This window comes from Pygocentrus nattereri, chromosome 15, assembly GCF_015220715.1.
Source record: "Pygocentrus nattereri isolate fPygNat1 chromosome 15, fPygNat1.pri, whole genome shotgun sequence".
NCBI classification, from domain to species: Eukaryota; Metazoa; Chordata; class Actinopteri; order Characiformes; family Serrasalmidae; genus Pygocentrus; species Pygocentrus nattereri.
In genome coordinates this window covers 30590758-30595712 of record NC_051225.1, presented here as the reverse complement: position 1 = coordinate 30595712, position 4955 = coordinate 30590758, and positions in this window count along the sequence as shown.

Below are 4955 nucleotides of genomic sequence, written 5' to 3'. Positions count from 1 at the left end.
CACACAGACTTACTTTGCTCTGCTTTAAGCTTGAGCAAACGTTTCTCACATCTCTGACAGGAAACTTTTCCTCAAGAGTAGAACCGTTTCTAGTAAAATGTCTCTTAATGGTTGAATTTTTAGAAGCTGAGGCTCAGCTTCTCATTCACCAGCTTCTTCTCTGAACTGCTGCACCATTTAAAGTGGGACAGGAGAATTCAAACACGACGTTGGCAAATGAGAAACTCGATTCAGCTTCATGACATGTTAGTGATTGGCGGTTTCTGCGCCATTTAAGGTGGAATGAAAAATTGGCAAATGGTAAGCCAGTTTTAGCCTCAACAAACTTAAATCTTGAGCCAAACCACTAAAAGCCATAGTCGTTCAAGGTTTGAAATTTGTACTAAACTAACGTCCAATCTATCGCACAATGTTTCTCCATTGGTGTGCAGTACAGTTTATTCAGTAAAACCATAAACATCAGCAAAACTGAGCAACTGAGCCTGAAGTCAGCTTCTTATTCGCCAGCTTCTTGTTTGCATTTTCCTGTTCCACCTTAAATGCTGCCGCTGTTAGATTCTGGGACCATTTTACAGGAAAAATCGAACAAGAAGCTGGCAAATAGGAAGCTGACTTTGGCTTAGTGGTCCACAACAAGCTGTGGACCTTCTATTATTTGATCCAGTGACATCGGCAGAAATAAATGATTGGGTTGGCCTGTGAAAAATTGGGTAGGCAAATTTGATAGACACAATTTCCAAACGCGAAGACGCAATGAAGACAACATGACTGAGATGAAACTCCAATAACCTATACCTAATAATCGTAGGTAAAGCATACGGCCGCAGCCCATTTCAGCCTGTAGTAACAGCATCTTAAGCACCAAATTCACAGAAAACAATGACGGGAGAAAGTGAAAATTGTGAAATATTCTAGGGGACATTTAGTCGTCCTCAGCGCTGATAACCAGCTGAGCTTGAGGCCATGGTGGATAGCAACAGTTGCAGTGCAGTGGTTGGAGGGCTGAGAAAAGAAGGCGGACCTTGGCAGAGAGCTGAATAATATGATTGGCCAGAAGTCAGTGACTGCACTCACAGAAAACAAATAAAATTTCATTATCCTAAATAATTGGTTTTATGAATATTTTCCCCCATTTGATTGGGTAGGCCTGTTATCAATGTGGGGAATGACTAATGAAATCTCATTAAAAAAGCAGCCAATCAGAGGCCTCTGGGCTTCAGTGCGGGTAAGCCCATGCATTAAATTGCCCCTGAACGTGAGAGACCATTTCTGTGGCTGAATCTCAAATAGCTCCTTACTCTCTATATAGTGCACTGCATAGGTCATGGAATAATGGATTCTACACCAAACCAGTGCACTGATTGTTAGATTGGGTGTTCTGCGGCTTTGGCTGATTATAAATGGCTTTTATTTGGATTTAAAATGCCCTGTTTGTGTGTAGAAGCCGTTATGTAATGCTCTATGTAGTGCACGCCACATAGGGAGTAGGAAGCCTTTTGAGATTGAGCCTATATTTTGCCAAACTCTGTTCAAGCTGTCATTGTTATAGTGTATATACAAGCGAAGAATACTATCTAACACAAAGCAAACCTGCTCAGGTAGATAATCACACCTTAAATCACACCAACTGAGCATGGCACTCACTTTTATATCCTTGCTGCTATCTAGGTAAGCTGAAGTCTAGCTTTTAGAACGCAGCTAAGATCTGATGAGCGGCACATTTGAACATTGTGGTAAACACTGCAAGTCAAAAGCAAGTTGAGTGCTAGTGGCTCCCCCTTGTGGAGTATGTTCACACTGCTGAACACAGCTTTTTAATGACATGCGGGCACCAAGTTTGACATTCAAATTGTGAACTAATCACTAAGCCGGTTCGTTAAGAATGTAAAATTGGAATCGATTAATTTGTTAATCGAGTAATCGATTTTAACTGGACGATGTGACAACTCTAAGATATAAGAAACAAGTTTTGCTAAGAGTTACCCATTGTGACCAGTATTCTGGAGTGATGTATAACCACTGGATTGGAAACCTGAAAACACAACAATGGTTTGTGGTTGGTTATTCTGTATATAAGTCAAATAACCCTTTCCTAGAGTTATTTCCCTAAGTAAGCAGTTCTTCACCACATTAGGTGACAAAACGCCCCAGACTCACTGAGAACAGCCTGATGACACAGTACATTTTTAACATCAACATTTACGGCATTTGGCTGACGCTCTTATCCAGAGTGACTCACAATTTGATCATTTTACACAGGTAGGCCAAGGCGGTGTTAGGAGTCTTGCCCAAGGCCTCTTATTGGTATAGTGTAGGGTGTTTGCCCAGGTGGAGATCGAACCCCAGTCTACAGTGTAGAAGGCAGAGGTGTTAACCACTACACTATCCAACCACAGTAGTGGCTTTTATATACATCGCTTTTTTGTGAAATTTGAAAATGCACAAAAAAAATGGAACAAAAAAGCTTGAAATTCTAAAAACACTGAAATATCGCAAAAGAGTTTTGCGCTTTAGAATATCGCTAAAGCTGAAATGTGAGAAAAGGTAATTGATAGAGTTTTTCAGAAAGGTATGACGTATCAAGCCATAAGAAAGGAATGATTGGCCTTTTCGGAATATATCTAGGTTTCTGATAAATCCTGCTTTGTGAAATAGTAACACTCTTCTCTAGCGCACCTGTTTCAGCTCACATAGGACTTGATCATTAGCTAATAAGGGGAAAAATATGGCAGTGTTTGGCGCAGGTGGGGTCTGAAGGGACTGGAGGGGAAACACTGCTGCATAGTAGATAGTAGATGGTATGCAGACATGCGATACTGCAACAAGTGTGAAGAGCAGGAGGGGGTCTGACAGCAGAGGAGCAGCGGGTGCTAAGCTTAGTTAGGGAATAGACCCTATCTATCAGGGCAATCGATACTCACTGACAGGGGGACTCTCTCTCTCTCTCTCTCTCTCTCTCTCAGTGAATGTGTTTGTGTGGGAGGCTGTGGCTGTTAATAAACACACGCTCTCCCTGACAGGTGGGGAGGTGGCTGTACAGTCACAAGGCTCAGATCAGATCCCATAATGTGTGCAGTGACCACACCTTTCAAAACCTTTCTTTTGGCTGTCCCATCCAAATCAGTGTGGTCCAGGGCGACCAGGCTTAAACCAGTTCCAGCTCCCTGTTTGAAGCTTTTGAAGCTGACACGCATAACAGGAGAGACAAGAATGTAAAAATATGGCACACAAAGGGAATATTTTGTGATTTGGGTTAATTATTGGAAGAGGGAGGGGAAAAAAAGACTCTGTATCCCAGCCTGCACTGTTTCACAGCATGTCTGTTGTATAGCAAGCGGCACAGGTAAAGCCTGGAATTAACAGCGGAATTTACTGAGCATTTATGTGGCGTGACTGACAGTGAGGTTTGGGGTGGGGGTGGAGGGGAGGGGAGGTTTGAAGGGGGGAGGGGGAGAGGGGGGGGGGGGGGGGTTGTGGAATAATTGGAACTTCAATGCCCACAATCCCCACAGACCTCCACACCTCCTTCTCCATCGCCCGCAGCCACTCAATAGCCAAACGCGCTCTGATTGGGCCGTTTCACTCCGTGACGTCAAGGCCCAACGTGGGACGCCTCGGGGGCTGGTTGGCTGGAACGCGCGGGTCGCTACAGCCAATCGGAGAGGAGATAGAGACCGTGCAGCTTTTAAGGTGGAACGGGGGAGATGAGAACTGTGTAGCAGAAATGTGATGAAGCTTTTCTCTGAGGCGATTTACTGTGTTAATATTTGATGAACGTTCACAATTCCGTCATTTTCTTAAGAAAGAAAGAAAGGAGAGAAATATATTGGGTTAGAAAATCCACCGAGCGAGCTGTGCTCCGCTGGTCGCCCACAGCAGTTAGCATACAGCGGTCAAAAGTTTGGAATCATACTTCTAAAGTTTGTTTTCGGTGAAATGCTGAAGAAATGTTGCAGGTAAATGAGTGAAATGGTTCTTTTACGATGGTATTACTATAAAAACCTAACACATTTCACCTATTTAGTAGGAAGTTATGGAAAAAGAAACATTTCAGTCGTGTCCAGAATGAGAAACTTCATTCCTTATGACTGAGAAAGCAGTGAAACGTGGGGAAGGAGGCCGATACCTTAAGATGAAATGACTAAATGAGTAATTAGTAATTACTTATCATTTAATACCTTTTTGGTGTTCATAAAACGTGACATATTGAAGTGGCATCTTAAAATATTTCTAGTGTTTCGTTTAGAGTATTTCAGTCTGTGCTATGTAAGGTTTTACTGTATACAATAGCAGTTCTGAACATGTCACGTGATTCCAGACCTTTCTGTACAGTTACTCATACATTAACATATAGAACCTCTGTTTTGAGTATTAAAGATGGGAAAAGTATATAAGTGTGATGCTTACGTACTGTGGTATTGCTTTTCAGGTTTAGCTAGCTGTAGTTGTGGCAGAACATTTGAAAGCCCCTAATAAAAACAACTGTAGTGATCCCATAAGAAACCTTTAATGCTGTATTAAACTTCTATAACTGTCTATAACACTTTCTCCTCTCATATTCCTGTAGTGTCTTTTTTGATAGGAGAGATAATGAGCTTTTTATAATAGCCATGAAAAAATATTTACTTTTTGCACTTTATTTTGGAATTCAGGACTTCAGTTTTTGTTATTTACTGCAGCTTTCAGATTGTTTCCAAAGAACAGCATAAAGTCCATAAAAATGAAAGTTCTGGAAACGTGCTTTAGTGCTTTAGTCTCATTAGTTATTAACTTTATTAATGCTAACTGAAATATCATCTGATTATAGGTTTCAAAAATATCATCATATTGAATTAGCAGGATCGTCCAGCTCTACGTACCTCAGCTCACACTCTTTCCGTTCTTTCTGTTTTTCCCACAGTAGGATGTGAAGATGCGAGGCGTCTTCAGATGTAAACTAGGCCACAGAAGCTCTG